Below are 21,068 nucleotides of genomic sequence, written 5' to 3'. Positions count from 1 at the left end.
GGAGTTTGGATTGCAATAAAATGTTATCTGATGAACCAGATGATGGGAACAGAAGAAGAGGAATCAATCATCAACGTGGGAAAGACCGTTTAGCTATATTTTAGATATAGACTTTAATTTCCATTGGCTTTAATATAAACATACAATTTTCTGGCCAATGATGTTTTTGAGAAGATACTTTATGCAAATGTAATTTACCCTGATCGTTTTTTAGACAATTCAGTCCTTTGCCTGATGCCTTCGAGTTCTTATCCCGATTCCTTTGAGTTCTTATCCCAATTCCTACGAGTCTCATCTTTCTCATTCCTGTTAGAGTGCTTTTGTGGAGCACCTCAGTTCCATGTATTCTTCTAATTTCGAAATGCTGATTCCTTAGTTTAATGCCTGTAAATTGGTTTGGCTAACTTAGAGCCCCACATTGGCTGTGCCATTCCTTTCACTGTCCCAGGTTGATGCTGACCAGACGGTTGTCCAACTGATGAAGAGAATCACAGCTTGCTGATCCATACCGAGGAGAGGTATAACCAAATATTATTGTCCTTGTTGTAGGTTTTGTTCTTTGTTTCTAGGTACCAACTGCTAATTTGGATAGAGCCATAGTTAGATATTTTCTAAATTACTTTGACAAAACTATTTTGCATGAAGTCCAACATGCTATTCTAATCAGAAAGGTAGTTAGGGGGCCTGGAAATGTTAACTAATTGCAATTAACTAAGAGTTGATGTTGTTCATCTGTGTAATTTAGATGTATGTCATTTCTATTGTGCAACTGTTCTTGTTATTAATTTGTGCTGTAATTCTTGAATGCTCTTGTTAAATTAGGATTCTTTAGAAGATTCGGTCAGCCGGTGTTATTCATGTATGTTTATCATTTGGTTTGAGACTAACATTAGCATTGTTAATCTGAGGAAATAAACATTTTAACTTTACTAAAGGTGTTATTCATGGCCAAATGGGTCATGGTGTGTAAAGACTATTGACTCCAAAATAATTTGATAATGTTTATTGATTAAGATGTTGCATATGTAGAGAATAGATGACTTATTGTGGAATCACTCTAAACGTAATCAATAGGTCTGTCAAACCTCTAACACTTCTCCTTATAAATTAAACTATAAAAGACCAAATGAGGACAGACACGCTAACAGAAATGGTAGCAGAGTTGGATGGTTAGTCTCCATAAGGTCCTTTTCTCCATAGATCTTGCTAGAAGAGTTAGATGGGTTGTCTCCTTAAGAGGTCAATATAATTCACAGACTTGGTAGGAAAATTGGAAGGTGTTTCTCCACAAGAGGCCACTAAAACCCCAGAGGTAAAGGTTAAAACTTCCAGATACTATAATACAAAGTTAAAAGATTATGGGGGTCATTATGACCCCAGCGGGAAATGATGATGTGGCGATAGTACCGCCAATAGGGTGGCGGTAAACACTGCCACATTATGACATTGGCAGGTTGACCTCAGCCAACCTGCCAATTTACCATTTATACCACAATGGCGGTAGCAGCTGCCGGGCCGTAGATAACAATCTCCAGCCTGGTGGCCGGTATTGTACTACCGGCAGCAATTTGAGCCTGCCTACTGCCATGGTTTTCGTGGCATTCGCAACACCACGAAAACCATGGCGGTAGGCCCTATCACTGACAGGGAATTCCTTCCCTGTCACTGGTAGGAGGCTCATCCATCCCCCTAAACACCCCCCAGATACCCCACCCCACCTCCATCCACGCACCCCCCTTTCGTTCCCCCACTCCCCATTGACACACACTCGCAGATACGCACCAAGCATACACACACTCACTCACACTGTTATACACGCATTCATTCACGCATGCATCCATTCATTCTCGCACACATCCGTACACACATTCACATTGACACGCATTCACATTTCCATTTGTATGGGCATTCTCACACATGCATACACCCACGCAAACAACACTATACACACAGTCGCATTCACACACATACTCACACTCATACATTCATGCACACACCCCCCCCCACACACACACAATACCCCCACCCCCTTCCCTGTCGAACAGGGAACAGGATGGGGCGCTGCTACTGCCAGCAGCACCTGCCAGCAGAACACGGCCAGGCCGTATCATGTGTCATGATAAGGCTGACGGCGGTCTACTGGTGTGGCACAGCTGGTGGTAGCAGCGCCACCTTACCACAATCCGCCAGTATGGCCACAGCCGGATTTTCGCCCTTCTTGTGGCGGAAGTCTGGCTGTGGTTATTATTTGGTAGACGGATGGTAGCCGCAGTGACAGTGTTTTGGCGGCTGTCACAGCGGCAGTAGGCAGTTTATACCGCCATTGTCATAATTCAGGCCTGTGTCTCCCTAAAGACTACCATGACTTTCCCGAAACCTTTGAGTTTGCCAAGGCTTGTTTGAAGAGGGTCTCATCATTTCTAGTGAGAGTGTGATTGAAATAGGTTTTTCCGCTTGCACAGCTTAAGCAAATCTCAGGTGAATTGTGATATTTGTGAGAGAAGAGGGAGTCTGCATACTCCAATTAAGTTTTTAAGGAGTTTGCGTACTCCAAATGAAGTTGTTTAGGTACTTTGTGTACTCCAAAGTGTGAGAGTAGGAAAGTCGTCGAACCTCACATGTGTGTGGCACTTGGTGCTCAAAAATTGCCCCTGTGGTTGTTGGTATACGGGCCCTGCTTGGTCTTAGACTCCAGAGTATTGTATAAGTGTATGAGACACTTAGGCCCTCATTACAACCCTGGCAGTCAAAGACCTTCAGGGTTGAATTTGCCGCCTGTTGGCGGTACAATTCGCCATACTTTGACCGCGGCGGTAGCCATCCGCCATCGTTGTCCCAGCGGTTGGGATTATGACTCCCCTTCCCGCCAGCCTGTCCATGGCGGTAGAGACCGCCATGGAAAGGCTGATGGGAAGGGTAGTCATGCGGCCCCTGGGGGCCCCTGCACTGGGCATGGGCAGTGCAGGGGCCCCCAGGCACAACTCCATCCTGCTTTTCACTGTCTGCACAGCAGACAGTAAAAAGCACGACGGGTGCAGCTGCACCCGTCGCACGGCTGCAACACCGCCGGCTTCATTAGGAGCCGGCTGCAATGTTACGGCCGTCATCCCCGCTGGGCCTCCGCCGCCTGCCAAGGTTGTAATGAGGGCCTTAGTTTATTTTGTAATTTGTCTGTTTAATAGGTCAATCAGCCGTGGTTGACAAATGCAGAATGCTTGTTAAAGTGAGTGATAGTTTTTCGACAGAGATTTGGTGAGTCCTATGTGCACCAGGAGGATCCAGTGATCGGTTGGCAGTAAAATTTGCTGGTCGAATTTTGCTTGTGAGTCAGGGAAACTGAAATAGAAGGAGTATCTGTCAGAGCAAAATGCTGCAATGAAAAATCGGTAAGGTTTCTGAAGCAATTGTGTCACCTACCTGTTGCATTCAATTTGCATGGATCTGAGTTGAGGAGGACCAGCCAAAAGACTTTGTCAGATGCTGTACATTTGAGTGTGACATCATTGGAGCCACGTTGTGATAGGTTGGTTAGTGTGAAAAGCCACGAACGGATTAGTGGACAGCTGTGAAGCGTAATTAGTCAAGGAGGTAGGCGAAGAGGATTTTGAGATTGAAATTCACTTCCTGATTTGATTGAAAGTAGTGTAAATTACAGAAATATTTTTGTTAAGCTTTTAGAGGGAGATATGATCATTCCAACTAGAATAGGAGAAATGGCACTGCCAGATGGTACACCCGCCTATTTTGTATTCGAAGAACAAGGGGCCAGATGTATCATACAACCGATTTGCGATTCTCAAATAGCGATTTTTAAGAAATCGCTATTTCAGAAATGCAAAAAGGTATGTATGATTTTTGCGATTCGGTAATAGCGATTTCTTAAAAATCGCAAATGCTATTACCGAATCGCAAATAGAGAATCTGACCCCATTCACACCTATGTATCTGCAAATTTTTTGCATTTCCAAAATTGCGATTTCTTAACCAGAAATCGCAATTTTGGAAATGCAAAACCCCAGGGTGCTGGAGGCCTAAGGCCCCCCTCTGCTGCACCCCAATTTTTTTGGGGGGACATGCAAGGTCCACACATGCCAAAAGGGCATGCGAGCTTTACATGTACATTTTAAAAATGCATTTTAAATGCATTTTTAAATTTTGCACATGGTTACCATCAGGTTCAACCTGATGGTAAATAGCGCCTCCTCAATGCCCAAATCGCATTTAGGAATGGCTTCATACATGTGCTAAGAAATCGCAAATAAGGAATCCTTATTTGCGATTTCTTATTTAGAGAGTCGCAATTTGCGACTCTCGAACAGGGTTGCAATTTTAAGGAATCGCTATTTTTGCGATTCCTTAAAATTGCGTTCAGAATGTCTTTCATACATTCTGAACTGGCTTTTTGCATTCGCAAACGGGCATTTGCACCATTTGTGAATGCAAAAAACCTTGTTACATCTGGCCAGAGGTGCTGCACCGTGTCTTTGGCTATAACAGTGGTGCAAAGAAACAGAAATAGATGGGAGCTTAGCATTTCCTTCCCATGGACATTTAATTTGAGGATTTTAGAAAATTTGAGGTGAGTACTGTATGATTTGAAACCTCCTCCGAGACCTGCACAGTTTGAACCATTAGCTATTTGGGAATTAGTAGCTAGACAGGAACAGAACTGAAATTTGAGAGAAGGATGAGAAAAGCTGAGAAGACTGTAGCCAGGGCAAAATGGTATAATAAGCAGAACTTTTGGAGGACTAAGACTTTTCAGGGAATTATGTTGTTTCCTGCAATTACCCAAGAGAATGGTAGCGAAGCTAAAAGGAGTACCAAAAAGAGGGATTCATATCCTTCCGAGGACAGAGAGCAGAAATCCACAGAGTCTACGAAGTCTTTTACTTGTGATAAAGTGTGAGATGATGATGAGTTTATTTCACAGTTATTGAGAAATCGTTTCACACCATACACAGCACATGAGAGAGGTTAAGTACTAGGGTAGACCCTACAGCTCCGATACCATTCAAATCTACACAGAGCCATATACAGGTTAGCCATAGTGTTCCAACTACTTCTGTGATTCAAAAGCCTATGCAGCAGATGGACATACACAGACTTTATCCAGATGTACCTATTGTAGATACTGCAACAGACTTAGGGGGTTATTACAACTTTGGAGGAGGTGTTAATCCATCCCAAAAGTGACGGTAAAGTGACGGATATACCACCAGCCGTATTACGAGTCCATTATATCCTATGGAACTCGTAATATGGCTGGTGGTATATCCGTCACATTTGGGACGGATTAACGCCTCCTCCAAAGTTGTAATAACCCCCTTAGTCAGCGGTTCCCAATCTGTGCGCCGCGGCACCCTGGTGCGCCAACAAAGCTATCCAGGGGCGCCGTGAACAGATTACACCAAGCATACAGTTTCAGAACCACTTGGGCTGTAAAGTAGCTCGCTTAATGCCAGCAGAAAGGATTCTGTGCAAGACACATAGAACCCGAATGGGACGTGCTTGACACATGCATTTAGCGTTTAAATAAGGTTAATTCCTCTACGTTTACAGGAATCGGAATCATGTTGGCTTTACAAACAGATTATACCATTAGGTTTCTTAAACAACTTGGTGACATTAAATGCAGTGATTTATCCACCAGGTGGCACTGTGAACAAGATCACAAACAACAGATGCATCAGTGGGTGCCAGAAACACAAATTATATGGTTCAAAACAGAAACAACCTGGTTCCCTTCAGTGCAAGGTAAATAATTCAGTTTGTAAATGGAAATTATAAAGTTTCCACATCCCGGGTGTGCCCGCCTCTGATTCCCTGTATCTGAGGAAGAGTTTGCAAGAGTTCTAATGACTGCTGATAGTTTTAATTGTTTCAGTGGAGCTTGGGTTGCACGTGAATAAGTGCAGAGAATTGAGATCACTGGTCGACACATTACTCGTATTTGTGATGATCGTGAACTAACCATCCTTCCACTAATACTGTTTTTAGCTTTAGCCTCCGTCACTGGGCAGTAATTAAGATTAGCAGTTTAACCAAGAATTGATTTAATGGTGGGTATGAACGCTGTTCGGTCAGTGATGGTACTGTTTAGCAAATGTAATAAAAAAACCAGCACTTGGGCCCAAAGTGCCATGTCTGAAACCCTCAGCCAGTCAGCACATCTCATTTGACGGCAGCTTGTTGCCAGGGGTTTTCAGCGCACAACTGTAATGAAAAAAAAATACATGTCCCATAATACAACATTCTGCTGGGATACATTACCAGAACTGGCTGATGGTTAGAAGCACGACAGCCGAACACTTGGCAATCTGAGGATTACATTTACCCAAAATGTTGGCCAGTGAGAGCCTCTGGGTTGGAGAGCACACTTGAGTGTGCACAGCTTTGAGCGCAGGAGTTTGGGGAAATTACACCTCTAAGTTCTGTTTATCTGGTACCGTCAGGGCCTGTCTTATTTTTAAGTAATATCTCCAGTTTAAGTAACCAGATCTACTCGTTCCTATCTGGTGGAAGTTGTCATGCACAGGAGGTGCTCTCTTGAACCTGCAATTGCACCACTAAGCTTATCCACACTTACTTAGGCTGTCGCCAGTCACTGCTAATAAGCGTCCACCTTCAGTTGCCTACTTCTCTCTGCTGTATGTGTAAACGTGTGCTGCTCTGTGAAACAACGATAGTGGCACCAGCGTGTTGCCAGTGTAGCATAATGGCCTGAGTCAGCAGGAAAGAGTCTTTGGTTTCAGGCAAGTTTTTATTTTATTAGCTGGGAAATGTGTAGGATGAAAGAGAGTTTAGTTTACATTTGGTGACGGTAAACTGCTTGCATGATGATTTGGAGTTGTCTGGGGTGTACATTAATTTTGAAACATTTTTAACCCAGTAACTGTGTCCACTGGAGAAGTTTAGCTTAAAAATCTGGTCTAATTTCAGTATTGTTTGGTCGAGAGGCCGATACAGATTTAAATAGTAAGCTTCACACATTACTTAATTGGATAAACACCTTTATTACCCCGTCTTTGCTCTTTCTAACAATAATAGGTAACAGTGTGGTTGAATGGCACCGCTTGACCAGCCTCTTGCCATCCACTTAATATACACACATTTTTAATACTCTTCATTTAACAATAGATGCAGCCTCTTTGAATTCATCCAGTGTTTTTGTGGTGTTCTGCTGGGTTAGGCCTTTGGTGATTCATCCACTATCTGGATATGTTTTACTTTCTTATGTTAGAAAATCACAGACCAGTCCTTTAAATGGCGCTATCCAGTACAGAGTACCTTCACTTCTTCAAATTGAAATATCTAGTACTTGGACTTCTCTGAAGTGGTCAATACTTTTAATGGGAGAGAAATTGCACTTTTCAGTACCAAACAGGTACTTTAGGTTACTGAGTGCATTCACATTTATATTTCCATTTCAAGTGGCCAGTATGTTTTTCTTGAAATATAAAAAGATAGTTTATTATAGTGATATCTGAGCCCTGTGTTCTGTATCTTGACATTCATTCGCAAGACACCAAATGTCAGGACACTGAAAACAACTGACTGCAGTGATATTATGTAAGGTACCAATGAGAATTTTTTATGTTGTTCCCTACTCATCTCCCTGTCCACTTGGCTCCCAGGAGTGAGCCCCAAGCCTAGAGGCAATTGCTGTAAAGCAAAAAGTGGTTAAACAATTTTTTCATGTGGAAACCCCACTGTTGAAGAGTATTTTTTCTGACTTAACAAAATTATAACAGTTGTTTAATAAAACAACTTCAGATAGTTATGTTACATCTGCGATTATAATACCTTCAACAGCTTTATCCCAATCATTTTGGGAATAAAAATGGAAGTATTCCTGAGGCCAGGATTATATCCCCCCACCTGCCAAGAAAAAGTAGCATAATGGGGAGCCGTGGCCAACGGCCAATAGATAAAGGGAGCCGGGGGCCAAAAAAGTTTGGGAACCACTGCCCTTAGTAGTGCCGACAGGACAGACTGTCCACATGAAAAAGTTTTATTAGAAGTCGATGCTGATCCAGATAGAGTCTGCCCCAAATTTTATGTCCCAAATACAGACACAGACGATCCTGAGATACACCCCCATAACAGGATCACAAACAGGGATGACTGCATTGACAAGTCAGAATACAGGAATAATGTACCCTAGAGATCCAAATGTCTGACCAAGTCCAGATGCTGTGTCAGTGCCAGTTACCATAGGTCCAGTTATACCATTGTTTGCCCAGGGAAAGGATAAGAGCAGTGAACAGAAAATCCTGAACACAAGAATAGGAAGGGAGAGGTTCAATGAAAGGACAAGAATGATGACTCCCATGAGATCGACATTTCATGAGAAAGGTCTGTTAATTGATTTGAGTTCTTTTAGGGCTCCTCCAAGTAATCAGGGGAGATTGGACATAGGTCCTGATCCAAGCATGGTAACATCAGAGACCCCGAGCCTAATGTTACAGCAAGTGCCCAGTGTGAGTTATAACACCATTTCATTATAAGGTTTAATAGCTCAGCAGTTAACCGAATAGTTAGAGAAGATGAGTAGCACCCAAAGAGATTCCAGTGGAGAAAGTGTACTAAATTTGACCAGTCTTAGAATAGAAGCTGAAGATTTAATCGAAGGAACGATAGGCCTAGACAGATTTGACTCATACCGTGAAGGGGAGTTGGGCTACTTGTGCTAAGTGATTACCAACAAAGCAGTATCTGTGCATCTGAAATTAGCAGATCTGGCAGAAAAATATGATGTAGAAATTGAGAAAACAATGCATTTAAACAGGAGTTACAGTTTCAAATTTGACTCAAAGGACTTTGAGAACATGAAAATACTGGAAATGAAAATTCACATTAGAGAATTAATTCAGAACATTCAAACATGGGGAGCCCTAGATAAGTGGGAAGGCCAATGGGTGAAGAAAAGAGAAAAGAAGAAAAGGGATTCTGTGAATCTTACTGCAAATGTGCAGCAGGTTGTGGACCCAGTGAAAATATTAACTATGAAAGAAATTCTGGGACGGAATTTTGTTCATGTCCCTTGGAGCAGAAGTGACATTTTGTCATTTACAAATGATTACCCCAGGTTGAGAGAAAAACTAGTGGAATGGTACCAACAGGCAGATAGGTTTGTGAAACTTGCAAAATGTTTGTGGGAGGATATGAACACACTATTAGAAATTGCAGTTCCAGCAGATTTGTGGATTGAAAGCAAGAGGAGTGTGGATTGGCCAACAAGAGAACCAGAGAGAGATCCAGCCACAGGTGCACTATCACCTGGTGTAATGAAATACTAATATAAAGTGATTGAATTTCTGAAAATTAGAATTTCACCCAAGAACATTGCTGGTAGAGAATAGACAGGACAGCTCAGGATGGGAAAGAGTCAATACATGTGTACTATGAAAGATTTTTGCAGACTTGTAAACATTACAGTGGGACAGAAACAATTGAGCCGAAAGACATGATTTATTTTGTATTCAGGTTTGTTGAGGGACTGACAACTGAAATTAGCTAGTTGATTAAGATTAATTTGATTCGTTGGCAGGCAAGGCTGATTGATGAAGCGTCGCAGTATGCAAAGTACTGTAGTGAGGAGATTGAGCTGAAACAGAGAAAGTTGAAAGAAAAGCAATGATGATGCAGGTTAAAGTGGCACAATCAGGAATACAGGGAAGTTTTCGACAGCAGCAGGGTAACGTGTGGTTGCAGAACCAGGTGAAAGGTAGAGGTTGTGGAGGAATGGGAAATTTGAACTGTAATCCTGATTTGAATACTGTGGTTGTTCAGAATGATGTGCAAGGAATGAAAAGGATGTTACCTTGTCACGCTTGCTGCAGCCTTGGACATTGGCAGCAGGAGTGTTTGATGCTAGGTCAGGAAGGTGTTGCTCAGCAGTTGAACAAAATCAATTCTTTTCCAAATATGAGAGGACCAAGAATGAGGGGTCAAAATCAAAATTTCCAGAATAATGTGAACCAGATACAAGGTTTTCAGCCCAGGCACCTGATGCAAATGCCACGTTTGCAAATGCCCCAGCAGCAGCCAATGCAACCTCAAGTCCAAATGGTATATAGTCAACAAATTCAGATACCTCTAGACCCAATGGATCAGCAACAGGTGATACTTCATCAGCAGGTCATAGGTCAAAGGCTTAACACGAATAATAACACAATACGCCAATATCCATTTCACAGTGACGATGAAGCGAATGATGATTGGGTGAGTAAAAGTTCAGATGAGGAGGAATGTGTGTTAGCAGCTTCATTAGAAGTAGATCGAGAAGGGTCCATATGTAGAGGGAAAGGTAATGGGCAATAAAGTCTCTTTGTTAGTCGATACAGGAGCCACAAGCTCTACAGTGAGAAGCAAAGAAGTCCCAAACTTACCCATTTCAGGGAAAACAGTACAGATTGTAGGAGTGTCAAATCAGTATTTGACAAACCCGATTACTGAACCAGTCTCTGTTAAAATTGGAAACTTTAAAGGATTGCACAAGTTTGTAATCTGCGACTCGAGTCCGGTTTCCTTACTAGGAAGAGACTTGCTGTGCAGTGAGATGTTTCATTACTTTTTCGAACTATAACATTGTCATTCAAACAAATAGTGATAATGAGATGACTTGGTTTATGGAAATCCTGAGGGAAATTTTAGATTGTTCAGGTTTTAAGGAAGATTAATGATATTGTGATCAAGTGCTGTCCAGTGGTGCCAAATCCAGCAGTGATATTGTTTCAGATCCCCTGCGATGCTGAATGGTTCACAGTAGTGGACCTATAACAAGCATTCTTTTCTGTACCTCTTCATGAGGACAGACAATTTGTTTTTTATTTTAAATTCTTGGATCAATGTAATTGTTGGTGCTGAATTCCTCAAGGATTTTTTGAATCACCATCCATTTTCAATGAGATACTGAAAAAAGAACCTGAAGTTGTTGTTAATGCCTTTCCAATTGACATTGGTCCAGTATATTGATGAGTTGCTAGTTGCCTCAAAGACAAAAGAGGCATGCAGGCATGATACTATTGCGCTACTAAAACATTTGGGAAAGAATAGACACAAATTGTCCCCAGGAAAATTGCAGTATTGTCAGATTGAATTGAAATACTTGGGACACCAGATTGAAAAGGGAGCTAGAAAGATTTCCTGGGAAATAATTACAGCTATGTTACAGATGAATCCCCCTGTCACGCAGAGAGATGTCCGAATGTTTTTAGGTCTGGTGAGCTATGGTCGTCAGTGGAATCCTAACTTTTCAATTATTTCTAAGCCATTGCAGAAGCTGACTCACTAAGAGGTTACTGACCCCCTAGTGTAAGACCAAGTTTCATTAAAGCCTTTACTGAGTTGAGAGAGTCTGTGTAGCGCCCTGGCTTTGGGAATGCCTGATTACACAAAACCATTTATGTTGTTTTGTCATAAACGTGATGCATGTTCTTTGTCTGTTTTGACGCAGGTCCATGGTGGTGTAAACCGCCCAGTAGCATATTTTTCAGCTACTTTGGACCCAGTCACAGCAGCACTACCTGGCTGTCTGTGCACCATCCGAGATTGAACTGAGCCTCACTCAGAGTGAGAGCATTGTGAGCACTCTCATGGTCACTCACGTCATTGAAGTTTTGCTTACTCAAACCAGGACCCAACATTTGACCAATGCCAGACTGACTTGTTACCAGACCGTGATCATAGGGTCCCCGAATGTAACATTGAGAAGGTGTACAGTACTTAACCCAGCAGCTTTGCTTCCCAATGAAAATGTTGAAATTGATAAATTGAAGGAAGTTGAACATGACTGTCTGAAGGAAACTGAATTGTGCACAAAACCTAGACCTGACATTAAAGATACTCATTTGGAAGAACATGACAAACATGCTTTTGTTGACGGTTTCTCTTTAAGAGATACCATGGGAACATTGAGAGCAGGATATGCTGTGTGCACACTTTCTGGTATACTTGAAGCGTCTTGGTTTCGAGGAGTGTATTCCGCCCAGGTTGCTGAATTAGTGGCTCTTACTAGAGCATGCCATGTTTCCGCAACTTAAAGTTACCATTCATACTGATAGCCAGTATGGATTTGGAATAGTCCATGACTTTAGTCAGTTATGGTCACAGGGAGGTTTTCTGACCTCTTCTGGTTTGCTACAAGTTTTACAAAGTTTTACAAATGCCTGAAACGATTGCTGTGGTGAAATGCAGTGCACACCTGAAATCACAAGATTTTGTGTCAATGGGAAATAGATATGCAGATCAGGTTGCAAGGTTTTGTTCCCTGAATTGTATATCCTTTAAGGACAAATGGGAATTGTTGCCAGGGGAAGTACCATGTACAAATTTTGTTTTGAATGGAATTGACACTTGGGAAGAGTTCAAGGAGCTTCAGAATAATGTTGACAAAAACAAAAAGGAACTTGGGTAAAATTGAAATGTGTGCAGTGAGATGATGATGTGTGGGTGTCGGGAGAATGACAAGTGGTTTTACCGAATAATTTGTTGACTCAAAAGGCTAGATATTATCATGGTCAGGGACTTGTTGGAAGGGATGCCATGATTCGTACATTTTAACCGTTTTGGTTCAATCCAAAATTCAGACAGGTGGCCGAAGCAATTTGCCACCGTTGTTTCATCTACCAGCAAATTAACATGGGAAAAACGACTGTGGTCAATATGAGACACTTAGGAAGAGTCAGAGGTCCTTTTAGCAGGATGCAGACGGATTTTATTGAGATGCCTGTGCATGGAGGATTGAGGTATGTGCTGGTGATTGTTTGCATCTTTAGTCACTGGATTGAAGCTTACCCACACAAAGAAAAAACAGCCTTACAGTAGCGAAGCTGTTGCTTAGGGAATTGATACCTCATTTTGGGTTTCCGGTCTCTTTAGAATCAGATAGAGGATGTCACTTCAATAATGAAGTAATTAAATTGCTATGTTCAGCTTTAAACATTGAGCAGAAGTTGCATTGTAGTTACCGCCCTGAAGCAGCAGGACTTGTTGAGCAAATTAATCGAAGTAGAGTATTGCAAAGATGTGTGCATCTACGAATCTGAAATGGCCAGACGCACTGCTGCTAGTTCTGATGAGTATGAGAAACACACCTGAGAGAAAAACTGGACTGTCACCACAGTAAACCCTCATGGGCAGAGCAATGAGATTGCCAGCGGTTCCTGCCAATGCGCTTGTGAACATAACAGATGATATGTGATAGATTACTGCAAGGGTCTGGCTGATGTAGTTTGTTCTTTCTCTCATCAGGTGGTGGCCACAACTGTGCAGCCATCCCAGGATCAAAGCAACAACCTAAGGGCTGGTGAATGGGTTGCGATCAGAAAGCATGTGAAGGAGACTTGCTTGGAGCCTCGGTGGAAAGGCCCATACCAAGTAATACTGCTTACTACTACAGCTGTGATGTGTGCTGGAGTTCTGAACTGGATTCATGCCAGCCATAGTAGGAAATTACCCTGTCCTTTGGACAATGAAGAAAAGTTGTTGGGAGTACCAACAACTTTTGGACAAACTCCAGAATCGGAGAAGGGAGCAAGAGAATCAGAGACTGAATCCGAGAGTAGTTCAAACACTCCTGTGAGAGACGAAGTAGAAGACGTACAGAAAGTGACAGTGAACCAACCTCAACTGAGGTAACAGGATAGTCTAGTCAGAGGAGGGCTCTCCCCAAACTACAAGGAGTTGAGGCCGATCAAAGCCAAAACGATCTGACTCCTCCTGAACCAGTCGCAGGTACATCAAGAGAAATTCCTGCAGGACAGAGAGAAGTTACAAGTTCAGCACTGAAAAGAGCAATAACACAGGGTCCAGTGAAAGGAGATAAGTGGCCAAAATCACAAGCCAAGAGGAAAGAATTGATCACAGTATCAACAATCGAAGAAGTAGGCACCCCAAGAAAGGAAGATTTGAGTGATGATGAGTTAAATGGAGATCGAAGATTGATAAGAAAGAGAATTTCAAACAGATGGTACGCAGGCACTGAATGGGCTTATGCAATGACTAGCGATTGGCAAAAATATTTTTTGCCCTTTAGTTTTGATCAGCATATTCCAGGTCAATACTTTGGCATGTGAAGGAAATCAATGAACTGAACTTTGAAAAATTTGTGAAGTAAAGAAATGAGACATTAAGAATAACCTGAAGAGACTTTTGAGACTACCTGATTTTGTCTAAATTGCTGCTAAACAGATTTTTGACAAACTTACCTATTTTGACAAAAAAACCTCTGGAAGAAAAAACTGAATGTTGTAAATAAGCACAACGAAGATTTTGTTTTGGCTGCATAGCTGTATATTTTTTTTGTTTTCTTCTACTTTCTGGTTCCTTACAGATCATGAGTAACCCTAACGAACAAGCTAGAAAAAGTAGGTATTGTAGGAATAGAGGTATTGGCTTAGCAATTGCAAGTATAATAGTATGTGTGGTATTGATTGTGAGTGTGAATTTTACCAGCTAACCTGAAACTAATAATACCTCTACAGAAAAGGTGTGCCAACGCTTATTGCCTTAGAAAAGTTCAAACAGGATGAGAGATATTTACACACAGACAGATCACAAGGAGATCCTTCTACTAATGTTTTCTATCACTTGCTTCAGGAATATGATGAGACAATGATTGTGAGAGATTGCCATGTATGTACGCAGATTCCTTCATCCGTGGAAGAAGGAATTACTTATCATAGTTTGCAGCTGACATATGGCATTATTTGCTTCCTTTTATGAACAAGACTTTATAACCAAGAATAGATACAGTATTTTTACTCAAATCGAGACATAGGGGGTCATTCTGACCCTGGCGGTCACTGACCGCCAGTGCCAACGACCGCGGAAGCACCGCCAACAGGCTGGCGGTGCTTCCTGGGCCATTCTGACCGCGGCTTTAAAGGGGAACCGGCGGTTTCCCGCCGGTTTCCCGCCGGTTTCCCGCCGGTTTTCCCCTGGCCCAGGGAATCCTCCATGGCGGCGCTGCTTGCAGCGCCGCCATGGGGATTCCGACCCACGTCCCGCCATCCCGTTCCTGGCGGTTTTTACCGCCAGGAACAGGATGGCGGGAACGGGTGTCGTGGGGCCCCTGGGGGCCCCTGCACTGCCCATGCCACAGGCATGGGCAGTGCAGGGGCCCCCTAACAGGGCCCCATAATGGTTTTCAGTGTCTGCTTTGCAGACACTGAAAATCGCGACGGGTGCCACTGCACCCGTCGCACCCCAGCAACTCCGCCGGCTCCATTCGGAGCCGGCTTCATCGTTGCTGGGTCTTTCCCGCTGGGCCGGCGGGCGGCCTTTTGGCGGTCGCCCGCCGGCCCAGCGGGAAAGCCTGAATGGCCGCCGCGGTCTTTTGACCGCGGTGCTGTCATTAGGCGGTTCCCGCCAGCCGCCCGCCGCGGTTGGAATGACCGCCATAGTGTTCTCCTTTATTCCTAATATTAAGCACCTGAGTAGACCAGCTAAGGAAAAGAGTGTAGAAATAGTAAGAGGATTCTTTGAACCCACACTAACATTTGGCACTCTTTTTGCCGACTGCAACAACCTGACATGCTTGCTTTCACCAGTAGAAAAGAGTTTGTAAGGACTGAGGACAAAAGAAGAATATTAAAGGCGAGAATGGAGGAAGGCATAGGCAAGAGACGCTTTAGAAATGACCCAGCGTTTAGTGTAACCAAGACACAAGGGAAATTAGCTTTAGACACACTTCACGTAGGAAAGCTTTGTGTGTACAGACCGCAGTCTAATACTGATACTTTGTGGGAACAAGTAAATGCAGACATTTTTTTATTCCAGAGTAAATGGACTTTGAAGTTAAATGAACATGACCCACTCTTTCCTGGTGTTTACTATATCTGTGGACAAAATGCCTATTACCATCTCCCAAAAGAATGGTATGGCACATGTTACTTGGGAGTTGTATTCCCAAAAATTTACCATCTTCATAATGTGAGAGAAACACCAAAATCAAACGAATTACAATTGAGTAGGCAGAAGCGAGAATCTGCTTCTGGCATAGTAGGAGATCTATTTGGAGCTATAAGTCCCTTTGTGGGAGTTATTCTAAATTCTGTGAAGATTCCAAAGTTATCTACTATTGTGGATAACATGCTGACAAGTTTTTCTGGAGCCCTGGTCCTGATGGACGCTGAAGTGGCTGCGGTAGGATCTATAACTCTTCAGAACAGCCTTGCATTAGACATCCTTTTTAGCAAAAGAGGGCGGAGTCTGTAAAATGATAAAATAGCAACATTGTTCCACATATATAGCTAGCAATAGTAAAGAAATTAGAGGCATTATTAACAATCTAACCAGTACTAGCTCTGATTTAACAGAATTGAAGGAACCCGGAGTTTGGGAAAAGGTTGGAAAGGGTTTTGCTTCTGTGAAAAATTGGTTGGGGAACCTAAGGAAAAGCATAGTTTTGAAAATATTACAGATAATATTGATTATTGTAGTTTGCCTAATTTGAGCATGGGGAATTTATAAATTGTACCATGTGATTAAAATGAAGAAGCTGAATAGCCATACGCTGAGGGGGGGTTCCCCAGGGAGGCACGAGGGAGGGTTTAGTGGGGGTGGAGGGAAGGTGGGAGGTGGGGATTTGATAAGGGCGGGGAGGGGTAGGAGCAGGGAAAAATGTCCTCTTCACAAATTGATCCGACCCATTACATTGTTTTTTAGAAGGTTTACTGTCTTTGAAGGAATATACCTGAAAGATGCCTACAGGTAATTTCCAGATTCTCTCATGGAATGTGAATGGATTGAGAGTAAAAGGGAGGAGAAGTTATGTCTTGCAGTATATCAAGGATTCCCCAGCACAAATCATAATGGTCCAGGAGTCTCACTTGACATCGTCAGAAGTACACAAGATATTTAAGTCTCAGGGTTGAGTTAGTCAGGTGGTTTGCTCTAATAACACATCGCACTTGAAGGGTGTGATAATTTTCCTTAAGAGAGCTGCTAACGCATTGATTATGTCCTCCCAATCAGATATCAAAGGTAGATGGGTTACGGCGGATGTTAAAATCAATCAGGCCATATATACGTTGGTGTCCTATTATGGCCCTAATGTAGACGATACGGCCGCTCTTCAAGAAATATGTAACGTGCTCCCGGAAACCCAGCACCCAATTATAATAGCAGGGGATTTCAATGTAGTTTTAAACTATGTGATGGATAGATCCTCCGGTAGTAAGGCTTGGGGATCTCGGAAGTCTCTGGCGTATATTAAAGTGATAATGGAGCAATATGCGCTGATTGATATTTGGAGAGAATTGCACGGTTGTTTACGTAGCTTTACCTTCCATAATAAAAAATGTAGACATCCTTCCAGAATAGATTATTTTTAATTATCCTAGGATCTAAGGGCATCCGTGAGGGACATACATATTCCTGCCCATTTATCTGACCATGCTGCAGTCATGTTGACTCTTAGGGAAGACGGCCCACGATCAGTAAAGAGGTGGACACTAGATCTTTCCCTATCAGCTAACATAAAGGTGGTGGAAAGGCTATCAAGGGAAACTAGATGGTTTTTGAAGACAATGTGAACTCAGCGGCACCTCATGTGGTGTGGGATGCATATAAAGCTTTTATTAGGGGGGGGGTTCTGATTTCTATCTCTGCTCAGAAAAACAGGGAGTATAGGTCAGGTATTCAGGTTATTGAGAACGAATTGAAGAGCTTAGAGGAAAAATTAGTTGAGGCTTATCAGAGTGGGAGAGAGGATGAGTTGATTGTATTAGAAATGATGTCTAAACGTGCAGCTCTCTCAGCTTTAATAGAGTCATGTGTAAGAGAAAAATGGGAGGCAAGCAAATTTGCAAATTTTGAGTATGGGGAATGTTCGGGGAAGCTATTGGCGTGGGAAACGAAGCTTGATCTGGTTAGAAACCAAATTCCTGAGATAAGAGACCCTGGTACAGGGGTGGTTGCAAACGACCCCCTAGCAATCCAAAGAGCATTTCAGAACTTTTTTGAAGTTCTATAGAAAGAAGTTTCATTGGAAGTGAGGGGAGACGGGATGCCAAAGATGGAAGAATTGATGTTAGAGAGACTTGATGAGGAAGGGGTGTCTTTGATGGAGGAGGAATTGCTGGAGGCAGAAATACTTCAGACCATTGCCAAAGCGAAAAAAGGGAAGGCAGCAGGTCCAGATGGTTTGCCTGCGGGGTTTTATGTAAAATTAAGTAGTATTTTATCTCCCATACTTAAAGAGCTTCTTAATGCAATTTGGAAGGGGGGAGTGTCAATTGCCAGGGTCTTGGAATGAAGCAATAATAACTGTTATATTAAAACCCGGGAAAGATGCTTCGCTCTGTGAGTCATATCGGCCAATCTCCCTATTGAATAGTGACTATAAAATATTTACAAGTATACTTGCTAGGAGGTTATGGGAGAGTATTGCGCCTTTGATTCATGCAGATCAAAAGGGTTTTTATAAAAATAGATATATGTATCAATTATCCCAAGAATTAATTGGGGCAATTGATATGGCGTCAGTATCGGGCCTCCCTTTGGCAGTTGTGACTCTTGATGTTACTAAGGCATTTGATAGAGTGAATTGGGGTTATCTAATCTATATTTTAACACACTTGAATTTTGGCCCGAGGTTCTTGGGAGCAATCAAAAATATTTAAGCCAATCCATCGGCGAGGGTTTTGATAAATGGATGTCTAACCCCTCCGTTTTTTATTACTCGAGGGACTAGACATGGTTGTGCTCTCTCCCCCCTGCTCTTTAACGTGTATATAGAGCTGCTAGCTTCTATGATCAAAAAGGACGCTCAAATAAAACCCTTTATCTATATGGGGTGGGAGAAAAAGGTATCTTTGTATGCAGATGATATTATCGTCTATACCACAGATCTCCCGTGGCATTAGATAGACTGATGTGGATAACACGAAGTTTTGGCCAGATATCGGGGTATCAAATCAACATGTCAAAGACCAAAATTATGACATGGAATTTAAATAGTTACCATAAGCTAATAAAGTAAGAGATAAGGTATCTTGGAGTTAGGATCCAACGAGTCTTAGAGAAAATATCGATGGTAAATCTGAAACATTTGACGCATCAGATAAACAAACTATTGCTAAGCTGGATAAATCTCCATACGGGCGGGCAAATTTAGTTAAAATAGTTATCCTCCCAAAGCTTACTTTTCTTTTTAATATGATCCCATTGGAATTTGAGGAAAAGCGAATACAGGACATATAATCAAAGATTGATAGTTTTATTTGGGCCTAAAATGGAATCAGGATTGCCAGGAAGAAACTACGTAGAAGTTATTGTAAGGGAGGAATTGCCCTCCCGGATATTCAGTTATATGTATGGGCATTTCAGTTAATGTTAAAGATCTACTAGTAGCTGACGAGATGTCTCCACAAAAGAAGGCTATGTTCAGGGGCGAAGGGGAAGGTGAGCGTAACTATTTGTATAAATTCGGTCACCCAAGGTTCTACAAAAAAGTACATTTGAAATCACTAAGCTCGGGGGCCTCCTTGTGGGCAAGGATCTGGAAAATCACTAACCTGTCGTATTATAGTACTCGGGCTCCCATCTGGGACTCCCCTGGAACTCCTCAATGTTTGCAAGATGCTTTGGCTCGTCCTTTGAAGGAAGGAGGTATTAAGCAATGGGGACAAATACTACAGGAGGGGGCCTTGAAACCCTGGGAAACACTTGTCACTAGCTGCAGCTTGATATCCAGATTTAAATACTATCAATTACAGGCATGGGCAAGATCATTAAAGGTGGGAGAAAAGGAGACTTATTAGTTAGTAGAGCTCCTGCATAAAAAACAACCATATAAGAAGGAAGCCGCCACTTATTATAGAATGTTCTTGGAGTGTTTAGACAACTCAGAGGAAGCACGGAATTTCCCAGGCTCTTCATGGGAGGAGGTGGCCAGCAGGGAGGAGATCAATATATTATGGGCGGGTTCTTGGCAACGTCTCTATAGAGTGGTCAAGCCTGCAGTGCTTAGGAAAAATGATCTATTTGTTCTGCATAGAGCATTTTACACTCCAAAGAAGCTAAATAGATTCAACAATAATGTCCATACAGCCTGTAAAAAGTGTGGGTTAGTGGAGGCAGATGATATCCATATGTTGATGTCATGTTCCCAGATTTCAAATTATTGGAAGGATGTGTTCGAGACCCTATCTTTTGTGATACAGGACCCACTGATGGTCTCTCCGGCTTTAGTTTTTTTTGGTAGTACTTTAGAAATGCCAAACCTTTCAAATGCTAATATGGATTTGTTGTTTTATTTCATTCTTTTGGCAAGACGTGAGATTTGTAGACACTGGCTTTCTCCCACCCCATGGGTGGAGGCTGTAATGAAAATGTGTCAATTAGATCTGTGTAGAACTGGAGTCAAATATGTTAAGGAATTATGGCAACCATGGGTGAATTGGTTTTCTCCAAACACGAACACCAATATTAATTCTTGAGTATATTGTCCAATGATTATTCCCTCTCAAGGTACGTCTGGTACATAGTTACCCCTGCCGTTCCACGATGGGTCTTCCGTACAAGGTTGGTCTTTTATCTGGTTCAAATGGGATCTAGTTATGTATTAGGTCCGGCTACTATGGAAGTACTACAAGAAATATGAGGACAATTAAATAAAATAAACAAAATAAAATAAATATAATGAAGAATCTGAAAAATGATCAAAGGTGGGAAGAAATTTAAATGGAAAAGCACTTTAGAGAAAATTCAAAACAGGGAAAGATAATTAATATTTACAGGGATTCAAAATTAATGGATCACAGAATTTCATTCTTAGTGGGCACAGGAGCTACACTCTCTACTGTAAGAAATGCAGAGGTTCTGAATTTGCCCCTTTCAGGAAGAACAGTTCAGGTTGTGGGGGTAGCGAATCAGTATCTGACAAACCTGATTACAGACCCAGTGCAAGTTGAGATTCGCAATTTCCAGGGTCTGCATAAGTTTGTAGTCTGAGATTCAAGTCCGGTATCCCTACTGGGAAGGGACTAGGGGCCAGATGTAGCAAAGGGTTTGCGCCTCGCAAACAGCGAAAAACACCATTTGCGAGGCGCAAAAGC

This window comes from Pleurodeles waltl, chromosome 5, assembly GCF_031143425.1.
Source record: "Pleurodeles waltl isolate 20211129_DDA chromosome 5, aPleWal1.hap1.20221129, whole genome shotgun sequence".
Lineage (NCBI taxonomy): Eukaryota > Metazoa > Chordata > Amphibia > Caudata > Salamandridae > Pleurodeles > Pleurodeles waltl.
Note: the sequence above shows the minus strand (reverse complement) of the source record.